The sequence below is a fragment of the Dendrobates tinctorius genome, unplaced genomic scaffold (genome assembly GCF_039654945.1).
Source record: "Dendrobates tinctorius isolate UK_male_01 unplaced genomic scaffold, ASM3965494v1 ptg000241l, whole genome shotgun sequence".
In the NCBI taxonomy this organism is placed as follows: Eukaryota; Metazoa; Chordata; class Amphibia; order Anura; family Dendrobatidae; genus Dendrobates; species Dendrobates tinctorius.
The window spans coordinates 16628808-16644131 of NW_027361908.1; the positions used below are offsets into that span (position 1 = coordinate 16628808).

The 15324-nt window shown below is 42.6% G+C and overlaps 1 protein-coding gene across 7 annotated transcripts in view; it reads right to left on the reverse strand.

Annotated features, from left to right (window-relative positions):
- Positions 1-6002: 6002 nt before the first annotated feature.
- Positions 6003-15324, reverse strand: part of PPFIA2 (PTPRF interacting protein alpha 2) — a 592307-nt gene continuing 582985 nt past the window's right edge. For all 7 annotated transcript variants that reach the window (XM_073556977.1, XM_073556976.1, XM_073556979.1 and 4 more), the window contains one exon: positions 6003-7334. The gene's annotated coding sequence lies outside the window, so the exon portion shown is untranslated. The remainder of the gene's footprint in view (positions 7335-15324) is intronic.

Below are 15324 nucleotides of genomic sequence, written 5' to 3' on the forward strand. Positions count from 1 at the left end.
ATACAGATCAAGCCTTTGACTCATTTTACTTTGTCTGAAATGCCAGTTTTCATCATAAGTTCCCCTCAAAATGTTTATAATAAGGTCCACAATATTAAGCTAAGCTCACCCTAAGCGCTGCATTATTTTGGGTGCTTAAGGTATCCCCTTTATTTAAAAGATGGGTGATAACTTACTGATCTCTGGAACCTGCGTCAATCAGCAGAAAAAATAATTTTTATACCAAATAAGGCACTTTTATCTCTATTACAAAATGGTCCAGCAGGTTGGATTTCTGACTGTTACTCCACTTACTAGCTATAGGCTGACAAGCACAGCGTTTGGCAGCCCCAAAGAGAATGAATGGAGCTGTGGTTAAACATTCACATTGTCGCTCTATTTTAAAGAGGCTAAAATGCGCCGTTCCCACAGTTGCTGCTCTATGTATCTGCAGTGCACTTCGGTGCTCAAAGACAAGAAATAATGTTGCTAGGGTGCGATCTGGCTGAAATAAAGAAGACCGTGGTGAAATGGGGAGGAGAACTTGAAGTTTACTCTAATTGCTGACCTTGTGCCAAATGAGTAATTGATGTTGCCTCATATGTTGGAGTACTGTTGTTCTTAGTCCATATGAGCCAAGACATCCATAGCTTATTTTCCTCTTGCAGAGCATGCAGACTGCCAAATAATCATCTGTCAGCAAAGTGCAAAAGAATTCCCACACAAGAGAAGTCTGCACATTTGACCCCTAACCAATACTACCAGACCTTTAAGGCACTGTTGAGTTTCCTCCAACAATAGTATGTTTGAGATCAATTGCCTCAGAGCATCTTTTAGCCACAAGCTGATCACGCTGTGTATCACCAAAGCCAACACCCTCCTCCACTGATGACCTCACGCCCTTGGCACCCATGTCAAGTTCCCAGGTCTTGTCCTCCATAGAATCATCATTATCATCCCTGATTTAGCTGACAGTTGCTTCTGTGCGGGAAACTGCCTGAGTTCCTTTCAACTCTCTCACCCCCACGCACCAACACCTGATTCCCACCCTGAGATTTAGAATTTGAATCAGAAAGTCCATCAAGTCACCTGTTAATCTCCCCTGCCACCTGTACACCGCCCTTTTAAAATGTTATCCATGTAATGGAATAAAGAAATATACCACCAAGGATCAGGTGAGTGCTGCAATTATTTGATTTACAACATTAAGTGTTATGGTGGTGCAAGAGGAGGACTGAGCAGAACACTGACTCCAGCTGATGGTGTTGCTGTCAGAGGCTACATCATCCTGCTTTGATTAAGATGAGTAGTGTGAGAAATATTCCAATACACCCTCCACTTCCTCACCACTTGTCAGAGGCAAAGGAGACCAAGTGTGACCTGTGTTTGGTACTACTGTTTATACAGCTGCTGTCAGCAGTGACAGTAGTGTTGCTGCTGCTGATGGCACCCATGTTTTTTTTGCATATATTTTTTTCATCACTGTACACATCCCATGCCCATACCACAATTTAGTTTAACATATGTTTTTGACACAAGGATAATGTTTAATTTTTGTTCAAAACTTTGTTATCCAGCCACTGTATTCATATGGCATGTACAGGTGTACTATTGAAGAACTACAGCTAAATGTGCAAAAAATAATAATTGCTATGTGCACAGTTTATAATGTGATCGTAGACAGTTGTGCTTACATTTTGTGATTATGGAAAACTTTCTTTGCATGTTAAAAATACGGCTTGCTCTTCTCACAATGCAAGAAGTACACTTTCTGTGACACAGTCTCAAGCCTCATTCAGATGTCCGATTTTCATGTACATGTGCTATCTGTGTTTTTATGGATAACACTTGTACTTCTAATAGTCTATGGAGCCATTCACATGTATGTGATTTTTCACGGACCAAGAGGTCAGCAGAAAATCAGTGACATGTCTGTTCTGATCTGAGGGTCAAATAAAAATCGCCAATGTAAGTCAATGGGTCCGTGAAAAAAAAATTGGGCCACACTTGGTTGAAACCCGAGTATGGTCCGATTTTCACAAACTGTCAAAGAGAAAGGTGGGGAAACTTTCTTTAAAAAAAAATTTCTCCACGTACTAGAAAATCAGAAATTACAGCATTGAAAACCATTGCATGCGTGAATACAACCAACTAACAAAGCTACTCAATTAAAGAAGCACTCCCATAAAAATTTTCATCCTCTTAATATATTGTAGTCATCATATTATATAGGGCTGTGCAACTTACAAATTGATCATTTTACCTTTCTACCCAACTAACTCTTCCCTTTTCCATTAGGTCCATGAAATCATGTGATTAAAAACTGACTAACTGAATCCTTCTAAGCTCTATGTAGAACTAGGAGGTAAATTTTCTCTGCACAAGTCATGAGTCACTGGAAAAGTCTATGACAGTGGGGGAGGAGAGAGCAGCTGGGTCAGGAGGTGAACAGGGGAAAGAGTCATACAGGGACAAGAGATATCCTATTTCTTCGAAGAGCAGAGAAAAGAGAAGAATTAGCTGGGTAGAAAGGCAAAATGAGCAATTGTAAGTGCACAGTGCTGTATGATGACTGCAATATGTTAAGAGCATAAAAACTTTGATGAGAGTGCTTCTTTAAGGAAGGCCTGTTATTAGGTTAAAAGTGGCCAGTTTTTTAATTATTTTTTTTGTACATCTGCCATACCGGAATTTTTATTTAGTGATCATTTTTATCATCTTTACCAAGGTGGTATGTCTCACAGGATTCTCTAGGGGCTTTCCTTTAGGCTGCTCTGTATTCTCACACTGTGAGCAGCACCCCCTTGATAAAGACAGTAAAAATTAGCACTAAATGAAAAGGCCCATATCTCTGGAACCATATAGCAGATTTAAAAAAACAAACAAAAAATACGGAATACTCAGGAGACCAGAATGAATGTAATAAGAGCAAAAACTGGTCACTTTACCCGGTGACAGTTCCACTGTATTTGTTCCGCTCCTGATTTTGGCTTATTATCAGAGGAAAAGTTTAATAGAAACACGACACCACTTCTGTATTTATCACCCACTCCTGGTTTTGACTTACACATACTGATGTAAAATACTGATCAAACACTGAACGTGTGAACGTGGCCTAAAACTTGCCCTCCAACATAATGGATTATAAATATAAGTATACCCATTTCCTTGACATTAGAAATAGATGGTACTGCAGCAAACTTTTCTTCATTGACTAAAAATCTCCACTATTAGTACTGATATAAAAGCGATAGTTTGTATTGCTATTTTCCAAAACGCGTAATGGTTTCATTTTTTCGGTTGTTTATTTTCTGTGTGGCAAGACATTTTTATACTCTTTTGAGAGATATACAGTACAGATCAAAAGTTTGACACACCTTCTCATTCAAACAGTTTTCTTTATTTTCATGACTATGAAAATTGTAGATTCACTCTGAAGGCATCAAAACTATGAATTAACACATGTGGAGTTTTATAATTAACAAAGTGTGAAACAACTGAAAATATGTCTTATATTCTAGGTTCTTCAAAGTAGCCACCTTTTGCTTTGATTACTGCTTTGCACACTCTTAGCATTCTCTTGATGAGCTTCAAGAGGTAGTCACCGGAAATGGTTTTCACTTCACAGGTGTGCCTTGTCAGGTTTAATAAGTGGGATTTCTTGCCATATAAATGGGTTTGGGACCATCAGTTGTGTTGTGCAGAAGTCTGGTGGATACACAGCTGATAGTCCTACTGTATAGACTGTTAGAATTTGTATTATGGCAAGAAAAAAGCAGCTAAGTAAAGAAAAACGAGTGGCCATCATTACTTTAAGAAATGAAGGTCAGTCAGTCAAAAAATTGTGAAAACTTTGAAAGTGTCCCCAAGTGCAGTGGCAAAAACCATCAAGCGCTGCAAAGAAACTGGCTCACATGAGGACCGCCCCAGGAAAGGACGACCAAGAGTCACCTCTGCTGCGGAGGATAAGTTCATCCGAGTCACCAGTCTCAGAAATCGCAGGTTAACAGCAGCTCAGATTAGAGACCAAGTCAATGCCACACAGTGTTCTAGCAGCAGACACATCTCTACAACAACTGTTAAGAGGAGACTTTGTGTTGCAGGCCTTCATGGTAAAATAGCTGCTAGGAAACCACTGCTAAGGACAGGCAACAAGCAGAAGAGACTTGTTTGGGCTAAAGAACACAAGGAATGGACATTAGACCAGTGGAAATCTGTGCTTTGGTCTGATGAGTCCAAATTTGAGATCTTTGGTTCCAACCACCGTGTCTTTGTGCGACGCAGAAAAGGTGAACGGATGGACTCTACATGCCTGGTTCCCACCGTGAAGCATGGAGGAGGAGGTGTGATGGTGTGGGGGTGCTTTGCTGGTGACACTGTTGGGGATTTATTCAAAATTGTAGGCATACTGAACCAGCATGGCTACCACAGCATCTTGCAGTGGCATGCTATTCCAACCGGTTTGCGTTTAGTTGGACCATCATGTATTTTTCAACAGGACAATGACCCCAAGCACACCTCCAGGCTGTGTAAGGGCTATTTGACCAAGAAGGAGAGTGATGGGGTGCTACGCCAGATGACCTGGCCTCCACAGTCACCAGACCTGAACCCAATTGAGATGGTTTGGGGTGAGCTGGACCGCAGAGTGAAGGCAAAAGGGCCAACAAGTGCTAAACATCTCTGGGAACTCCTTCAAGATTGTTGGAAGACTGTTTCCGGTGACTACCTCTTGAAGCTCATCAAGAGAATGCCAAGAGTGTGCAAAGCAGTAATCAAAGCAAAAGGTGGCTACTTTGAAGAACCTAGAATATAAGACATATTTTCAGTTGTTTCACACTTTCTTGTTAATTATATAATACCACATGTGTTAATTCATAGTTTTGATGCCTTCAGAGTGAATCTACGATTTTCATAGTCATGAAAATAAAGAAAACTCTTTGAATGAGGTGTGTCCAAACTTTTGGGGTCTGTACTGTATATATATATTACTGTATGACAATTTGATTGCTTGTTAAAGCATTTTTTATGGTATTTTGGCAACCAAAAAAAATCCTATTTTGGCGTTTGTGGCAATTTACGATTGTGTTAATTTGTATTTTGATAACTCTGACTTCAATGGATGCTGCAATGCCACATATTTGTATTTTATTATGTTTTTAATATATTTATTTTCATGGGGCAAAACTAAGGTGATTTAAACTCTTAGGGTACTTGAACCTGTGATCATCTGACTGCTTGTACTTCATACAGCAATACCACAATATAGCAAAAATTTTTGTCTCCTTTAAAGCCCAGCCATAAGTTAGGCTCAGTGGAGCTCCGTGATGACAGGTCCAGAGGTCTTCAACAGACCCCCTGCTGCCATAGCAACCAAGGAGCGCCCCGCGATCACGTTGCAGGGCAGCAGATGGACGCATTGTTAATGCTGCTCTCAAAGATAGCCTGTAAAATGCTGCAGTCTAACAGTCATTGGTAGAGCTCCACTCCATCCGAAGATGTTAGAGGCAGATACTGGCCGTGTGTACAGCGGATGTCAATATGGGGTTAAGGAAAGTATCAAGAAAAGCTAAGTTTTGATTCTTCAGTATAAAGTGTTGCCCCTTAAACCAGTGTAAAAGTCTCAGTGCTGGGATTGCACTTGGATTAGGCAACCGGCTCCAAAAATAGTGTTGAGTCAGAACATAAAATGAAAAAAGTTACAAACCTTCTCCTAGCATTATTGTATGTGTGATCTTTTGTGACCAGCGTGTTATACCTGGTAGTCTCTGTTCATCACATAGTCATACCAGTTGGTCATGAGCTATGGAATATGTAAGCTTTTCACCCTATTTCATAATGTTACCGACATCCTGTGCTAAACTTTACTATTCTGATAGAGAAAAATGAATAATCTCCATGGAAACTAGTAGAGATTATCACGAGCCTAGAGCACTCTCTGGTGGCCATCCGGAAGACACCACCTTCATCCAGAAAAATCTTAATTACCAATATGGACATATAAAAATCAAAAACAGAATTTAAGATATTTTTTTTCCCTTTTTTTATTGACAATGGAAGGAAAACAGTTTGTCACCATGAACTTTCAACTTTCATTGGATAAAAATGAGATCTGACAATAAAAAGAAATGTTTTATGAACGTGCAGTTTCTTAACAGAATAACTAAAAGACAGTATTGAAGCGAAAGTCAAGAAGCTTGAAGTTGGCAAATCGTTTCAAATAATCTTAACTTAGCCTACTTAGAAATGTCCATAGAAACTATTAAGGAAGCAACGGTTGCGACAACAAATAAAGCCACAGCAGGTAATAAGATTTCGGATATGCCTATGTATTATACCGGTGGTGAGATATAATATTTAAGCATATGTCACACTGTCTTTCAGTTATGCCCTCTGAATTCAGAGGAAGTCTTTACAAGGCCATCGTGGCTAAGAGCAGAACAGTAAATAAGTTTCCTAATGCAAATAAAGGGATGAACTCAGATTTGTACATAGGAAACAGAACTATTGACTGCTAGATTGGTCTATCCAGCAGACGCTGGCATCTGAACAGATGAAAGAAAGCAAAAGTCGTTCTTGGTAAAGCAAAGTGTTTTCTTGGTCCACAGGTTACATTAATTCATGACTTTGTTTTACAAAGACTGTTTTGTTTCGGTGATTGCTATTGTCTCATGTAAACAGTTCATTACTGGAAGAGCCTTCACAGTGCTGCTCTGATAGTATGTGACCTATCGGGCGCCTTCGACAGTCCTTTTGGGCTCATCATCCAGATTACATCATACAGAGCCCGAGGCAGGTATTCAGCTGTATGTTTAGAGGTTCTTAGGAGAAACATGTTGAGGCATCTAACTGCTAAACATACTAGATTGACTGTTACAATCCAAAAACTGTAAAAACAGTGAAATGGAAAGGTACAAACATTAGTGACTTTTTTTTAGGTCTTCCCACATAGACTTATTGAACTTTAACTTTTATTTTAAAAAAATCATATTTATAACCATTTACACTTGAGAAAATAAAAAGACTTACACTTCATAAAATAAATACACGTTAAATACTTAAATATTTCTAGTATTTTACAAGGAAAACAGATGTAAAAGAACATAAAAACAATTGGTTCCATCTCAGTAAGTTGTGCACATTGAAGCCTCTAAGGTTCATTGAAACCTTCGTACAATTATAGTTTTTTTTTTTCCTCTGTCATCAACTAAGCAAACGATAATGGAGTACATAAAAATATCTTCACATTTTAGTATTGTAAATCAGTGCTCATTCTGCCACCCGGGCACCCGCCAGTTGTTTTCTTGCTGCAGTTCTCCTAGGTAGTGCACTTCAGGTAGATAGTTAAAAGGTGACACCTGCGAGAGCAAATATAGAACACTGATTAGTTAAAGCAAAAAGAGATTGCTTTCTTAAAGGGATTATACCTCCATTAATTATTAAATCCACTGTATAGATAACAAAATAAATCATATTTGCAATTTCCATTTTTTTTTTTTTTTTTTTAAAGAATCCAGTGAAGAATTGTGACATTTTGCGTACATATTATGATGCCAACTGGTGTTCAAAGTGTAAAGCAATATTCACGTCAATCTATCAAGTGCTTACTCACTCGACAGCTAATTGTCTGCATAGTGGCCCCCTGTAACTTCTAAGTAACCAGTAGAAAACGTTTTCTCTCCTGCTTGCAATTGCTGTTGGCTGTTCTACACAGCATAAAATTTTACTATTAAAAGGGTTGTCCCATGAACAAAATACATTTTATTTAATAGATCATGGAAAAATAATAAGTTACTCAATTGCATGTGCTAAAAATTTTTTCCTGTGCTGAAATAATCTTATAAATGTGCTCCTACTGTGTACTATGAAATGGAGGGCTGGAGATGGAGACAAGCGAGAATCTCTCTAACAAGAGACTGTACAGGCTGTATTCAGAAAACCACAAGTATCAGAGGTTGCTATGGACAATAGCTGTTTTGTTTGACCAAACTGGGACTAGCTTAGCCATGGATGAGTAGCCAGGGTCTATTTTGTTTAGTAAGCATCTGGACAAGTCTAGGGGTTTTGTGTTTATGGTTCTATTTTTCGTTTCTGTGCAACCTGTGGAGATAAATGTCACACACCTCCTACCAGCCAAAGTAAAGGTATCTGTGTGAAGCAAACAGTTCACGTGGCATTGCAGAAAATTATTTTGGAGGACGTCGAAGGTTTTCTGGCTGTCTTTGAAAAAGTGGCAGACAGGGAGAAACTGCCTCCAGAGAAATTGGCAGAGGTTTAGCTTACTACAGAATTACAGATAACTACTATGACCTTTCTCTGCAGGATGCCAAGGAGTACAGCAAGCTAAAGGCAGAGCTTATGGCACGTTTGGGTGTAACACTGGCAGTTCAGGTACAACGGGTGCACCTCTGGCACTATCAAAAGGACAAGCCTCCCAGGTCCCAGGTGTTCAAAATGTTACATTGATGCAAAAATGGCTGCAGCCTGAGACCTGCTCTCCAGTTGATGGAAAGAGTGGAAATGGACCGATTTATTCACCTACTACCAAAATCCGTGCAAAGCTGGGTTGCCTAAATCTGAGTCTCCAGAATGCAGATGACCTTGTGAGCCTCGTGGAAAGATACTTGGCTGTGGAGAACACTGAGCAGTCAAGGGAGCCTGAGGTCACAGTTCTGGGATACCAAAAACAAGGGGCCCAAAACCATGTCTGAAGGGCACTCAAAGACCCAGGAGGAGTCAGCCAGGTCCAAGGGGTACACCTCATGCCATTGACTGTTAAAGTGTGTAATGCTATCCGGCGTCCCTGAGTGTTCTCTCTGACTCCTCCGGGCAGGAATACCAATATACCGCCTCGGCCTCTCAGCGGTGCCCTCGTTCCCCTGGGCCTACGTAGGTCTCACGGTAGCATGCCTAGTGCGTGTGCGCCCCGATTCTTAAAGGAGCAGCATGTGCACTTTGGAAATTTTCCAAGTCAATAGCTAGGAGGCATCAAGTATATAAGGCACACTCCCCTGTAAGGAGGTACCTGAGTAACATTCTCCATTTTGTAGTGTTGTGTAACTAGTGAGTTGCCAGATCCCTGTATCCCGTTTTGTGTGTGTCTGAATCTTTTCCTATATTCCGTGTTGTGTAGTTCAGAAACCTGAAGCCATTTTGGCAGTACCTGAACCTTACCATGGCTTCGGCGGTACCTGAACCCTGAAATCGCACCTGCGATATTGGAATCCTGAAGTCACACCGGCAGAATCTGAACCCTGACACCGCTCCTGTGGTACCTGAACTCTAACATCGCTCTGGGGTACTTGAACCCTGAAGCCGCCCCAACAGTACCTGAACCCCGATACTGCTCCGGTGGAACCTGATCTTGACGCCGCTCCTGCGATACCAGAACCCTGAAGCCACTCCAGCAGTACCCAAGCCTGAGACTGCTCGTGTGGTAACTGAACCCTGAAGCTGGTCTGGTGGTACCCAAACCTGTAACCTTTCTGGCGGTACTTGAACCTACACCAGTGTCTGTCCTGGCTGGCGTTCCTGACTCAATACTGTCGGAGCCTGTTCCAGTATCCAAATCCTTCCTTTCCAGTGACTCAAAGTCTGTGTCTTTTCAGCCCATTGATCCAGAACCCATGCTGTCTGAACAGTGCCCGAATCCTGTCCTGCCAGTGACTCAGTCTGTGTCTATCCTGTCCAGTAATTCAGAACCAGTGCTATCTGAACAGTGTCCGAATTATAACCTGCTAGTGACTCTGAGTCCAAGTCCGTGTCTGCGATCCTGACCCCTGAGGTCAGCAGCTGCAGTACCGGGGACTGCCTAGGAGTTGTACCTGGCAGCTACCTGCAGTTCAAATCTAACTCTACTATCAGGAGTGCTAGCGAACACCAGATAGCCGCTTAGCTAAGCTCACTTAAGCCAAAATCGTGGCACACGGGGTCCACGATCCACGTGTGTGATAGAGGTGTCGTGCCCTGGGGCATATATCAGCCAATTGCCCGCTGGTTTCTGAACCAATGGACTGCTTTGTCGGCCGAAGCTACTCCTACTTCACTTCACCTATCCAGCCCTGCAGTGCTGTTCTTTATCCTGGTGAGGGACCATGGGATTGCCAGGTGATTGTGAATGGTGTCCAAGTGATGGGAATTATGGACTCATTGAATTTGGTAACCCTAAAAGGGCCACACTTTTGCTTATGCTAGTCCCTGGGAAGGGGGTGGGGATAAGGTGTATCCTGGAGATGTCAAGAACTATCCCATGACTTAGGTCAACATATGCATGGTTTTGTGTCCCACCGAGTGGGAGTGTTCAAGGACTTCTTGCATGCTATTGTTATCGGTCGAGATTTTCCTTTGTTTTGGGCTAAAGTTGTAGCTCCCAGTAGTCCAGTATGCTACCAGGAGTCAGCTATGGTAACAAAGTCACATGATGTAAACGGTGAATTTCTATTCACTGTACTGGCTAGAAATGAGGATGAGGAAGCATCCACTGAAGCCATTTGGAGCAGTCTCAGGATAAATAGGGTATTGCCCAGCTCAGGAACTTAACAGTAAAAGGTACTCTGGAAAATGTGAGACAATAATCTGTTTCGGCAAGAGGCCAGGCATAATGATGTGTTGTTTTGTGGGACCAAGGTGAAGGGACAGGTAAAAGAGTGACTGCGTAAGTCCCAAGATAAAAAAAAACGGGGTATTCAATCAGCTCGAGCGAGACAATCTAAACCAGGGGATCAGGTATTTGTGTTTGTGCCCACAGTGTAGAGCAAGTTCCTTGCCCAATGGCAGGGACTCTAAAGGGTGGTGGAAAAGGTAGTAGAGGTCAATTATGAAGAACACTGACCAAGAAATAGGAAGCCCTTTCCTATATATTATGGCAACATACTAAAGCCCTGGAAGGGTAGGGACCCACTCAGAAGCCAACATGGCAGGTAACAAAGCGACAGGAACTTTGCCACTTTCCAAAAATCAGCATGGCCAAAAATTGGTACCCAAAAAAAGTGGCAGGTGTGATGGATCGCACAGGGGAAGAGGGTGTCGACTTCACTCACCTCTGGGGAGTGGATAGAAGGACCCAGGAGGGTACTGCACCAAGGGCAAATAGTCGCTGGAAAGGCTTCCCTTATAGGTATGAGTTATTAAGGCGCTCCCAGTGAGGGGTTATATACATCACCAGTCCAGGATGGGGATATATATAAACCACCCAGCCGTCACTGTCAAGAGTTCCTCATTAAAACAGTACAGTTTTCTGCCACCAATTCCTCGTTCGACATAAGCCCTGTCTGACAACAGGCTTATATCAGGTCAGAACCCAACCCGGGTAGCGTATAATTGACCAATGGAGCGTGCGGACGTGGGGATTCGTGTATCGAGATAAAAGAGCAGCCCAAGATTAATTTTATATTAAATCGCCGAAAAGGCGCACTAGAAATATACAGGTATATATTTACAAGAACAATATACACAGTCAGAACAAATGTAGGATATCAATAGATTGCAATTACTATGTTATGTAGCATGTAACCACATGGAGGCGCTGATAGATCACAGGCCCATATCTTAGTTACATGGCTCCCTTGGCCGCGTCAGATAAAGGGGCCTCCTGCCAGTAGAAAACTAAGTCCAAAATGAGGGACTGCGTTATATCTTCTAGGCTGTTCCCTCCCACACTCGGCTGCAACCCCTAGGCTGAGCTGCCTCCCTCCTCCCATGTCTGAGAATATGATTTTCTGTCCAGAGTCGTGGATGGCCCATAACTTTCCGCCCGAAGCTCTGAATGGGTCGGTGGTGCCACCAATGGGTTCTGCTGGATTTTATCTGCACATAGAGACTAAATATGCCTACTGTATGTAATTCCTGGTAGCTATGCTTTATAACTCAATAACGCAGAGTGCTACAGGTGGCTGCCGGGCATGGACGTATGGGGGAAGGAATTCCGATTATGTGCTCGGCTAGTCTCAGAGATATTGCATTCTGTTATTATAGGTCATTTTCCAGATTCAATACCTCAGAGCCTTGTTGTGCCATGAGGTCTCCATGTGCATGGTCAGACAAAGGAAGCCAGCTAGCTGTGGCTGCAGGACAGTTCGCACCCTTGTGCTAATTGGTTGGGACCCGAGCTTCAAACAGCTTGTACCTGGATTTTTAATGAAGGAAATCATTACATTGTCTTTTATGGCCTGGGGGAATGCAAGGGTGGGGGCACATTCCAGGAGTGGAAAGAGATATCCTGAACTTATAATCCATTATGGATTCTCCCTCGTCCCTCTCCGCATTTTCTTGAAGGAACTAGGTTACAGTTGTGTCATCAAGCATCAACCTCATATTGGGGTCAATTTAAAGCCCTGCAGTCTCTTCATTGTTGACAGATGTCAAGGCTTGGTTTGGGGATTTCATTTTTCTGTTACTCATAAATGAGTGTGCTACGTTAAAAAAAAAGCACATAGTGCCCAACGCTTGGAGTGGAGGGGGGGTATATAGTGAAGCAAGGTAGGCTAGGATTAAATCCTAGCTCTACATGTTCTGATTAGGTGCATCTGGCTAGCTCTGCATATAACCAGGCTAGGTGTTCACCTTAGTCAGTCAGCTGGGGAAGCTGACCAGAGTGGTTTTTATTGGAGCTGGAAAGAGATACAAGCCAGACACACTCTGTCTAAGGAGAGACTGCACTGGCCTGGTGCACCAAACTGCCAATACTAGTGGTTGCCATGGACAACAGCTGTTTTGTTTGACAGAACTGGGACTAGTTCAGTTGTGTATGAGGAGTCAGGGTATATTAGCACCTGGTTAAGGCTAGGGATTTTGTTTATGGTTTTGCTTTTTTGGTGTTGTGCAACCTCTGGAAATAAATGTCACATTGTTTTGACACAAGAATCCAGTGCTGACTACTGCTGAGCGTGAATCGCTACACCGTGCAGGAACATTGTTGTCACATATGACAGCTTCTGGCCAAAGACCAAAGCAAAAGAAAATGTAAAAACAGGATAGAATGGAATCACAGCTGATTTTTTTGGGCTTGAGCACACAACTGAATTTCTCATCCTAGTGCTATCCATGGTGTTCCAAGAATAGCACTTGTGCACATGTAGAACATCATACGTACAAGTCTGATTTTTTTTCCTATCATCTATGTGACAGCATGGGAAACATCGGCTCTTACCGGGGGTAACCTTACTGAAGACACCGCCGGTCACAGCCGCTAGGTATAGCGGACCAGTGTGGGTATCCATGCTGTCATGCAGAGGACAGAATGTGAGCCTGCGGCTGTGACTAATGACTACTACTCTCATTAACATCGTCTGCTTTTGCTGATAGAGGTGAGAGCAGGAGACGCTGGTGGGAGTATTCAGAAGCCGCCACCTATGTATAGTAAGAAATATGTCTGTGAGATATATAATTAGTGCAGTGTGTGTGTAGCTTATTGTAAATGTATTTAGTTAACAAATAAAGAAAAGTGGAGATAGGTCCTCCTTATTTTTAATAACTAGCTGAGGGAAAGCAGACAGCTGGTGTTATTATTCTGGGAAGAGGTCAACATCCATGAAGCTGACCAGGCTACTAATATCAGCTCACAGTTCTGCATAGCCTTTACTGGTTATTAAAAAGAGAGGACCCCTCAAAAAAATGAAGAGGGGTTCCCCCCCAATTTTTAATAACCAACAAATGCTAAGCAGCCTTTTGATATCGGCCCCCCTCCCAGACTAATAACACCAGTCCCCTAGCCTTCCCACAAATGGCGCACCCCGTAGTCAAATGGAATAAGCACACACACAGATAAAGGTCCTGTAATTGTAAAAAGCACTCCACAATCCTCTTTTACTCATTTATTACCTTCAAAAAATAAAATGATCCAAAGGGGTCTGCTGTCAATCCATCCCTAGTCCCACAAAGATCCCCGACTCTGCTACATCCAGATGCAGTGCTGAGTGGTGACATTAGTAATGTTACCGCTCAGCATGAAAGCCGGGGCACAATGAAGGCATGTGAATCTGGCTACTTCGGTGAGTGCTGGCATCAGTAACGTTATCGCAGTTCACAGCCAACTGCACTATCCTTACTGACGTCACCGCTCACGGAGTGAGACTATTCCTTGGCTGGTTATCAAAAATAGGGGGGACCCCACATAGTTTTTTTTTTAAAGGATTTATTTAAAGCGAACCTGTCAGCTGTTTCGGCCACTGCCTTTCAGGGTTTGCCTACAGCATTTTTAATGCTGTAGATAAGCCTCTGATCCGACCTGCAAGATAAGAAAAATAAGTTTTATTATACTCACCAGGGGGGGGCGGTCCAATGTGGTCCGATCCAATGGGTGTCGCAGGTCAGGGTCTGGCGCCTTCCATCTTCTTGTGACGCCACCCTCCTGCTTGCTTCATGCCTCCCCGGCATCACGCTCCTGCGCAGGCGTACTTCTCTGCCCTGTTAAGGGAAGAGCAAAGTACTACAGTGTGCAGGCGTCAGGAAAGGTCAGAGAGACCTAGCACCTGAGCACTGAAAGAATTTGCTCTGCCCTCAACAGGGCAGAGAAGTACACCTGCGCAGGAGCGCAATGTCCGGGAGCCATGAAGCAAGCAGGAGGGTGGCGTCACAAGAAGATGGAAGGTGCCGCACCTGCGACACCCATCGGACCGAACCACATCGGACCGCCCCCCGGGGGAGTATAATAAAACTTATTTTTCTTATCTTTCGGATCGGGGGCTTATCTACAGCATTATAGAATGCTGTAGATAAGCCCTGAAAGCCAGTGGTCGCATCTTATAGCGGCCAAAACAAGTGACAGGTTCCCTTTAAATAATTTTAAAAAACGGCATGGTGGCCCCTTTATTCTTAATAACCAGCCAATATAAATCAGAGAGCTGAGGGCTTCCGCACGTAGCTGTCTGTTTTACCTGTGCTTGTTATCAAAAATAGAGAGGACCCCACATCTTTTTTTGTTAAACCTATAGTTGGCTTAGTTGTGATGTAGCCGGGAGTGCCCACACAGGAAAAACTAGTTGATTCGCTGCAGCCTTTCAACAAATTTTGTTCGGACTCCCGAACCCAAACAGTAACACGTACTTCCGCAAGAAGTCCTTGTTTGGGGTCGGTGCATGGACACTGAACTTTAGTATTCGGGTTTGCCCATCCCGATCTATGAATTAAAATGTACTTTGTGGGAAAACCCCTTTAAGAGAATATAAGTAAATGCCATTATACTTCACTGGATTGTTTCCTTTTTAACAGCATGTAAAGAGCAAGTATTATTCATTTTTATGATATATAAAACAGATGTGATATTGGTGGCTCAACCACTTTAAGAAATATTTTTATCTAATAGAAATCGGATTTGAAAAACTAATCAGATGATAGAGGGTATCTTCTCCA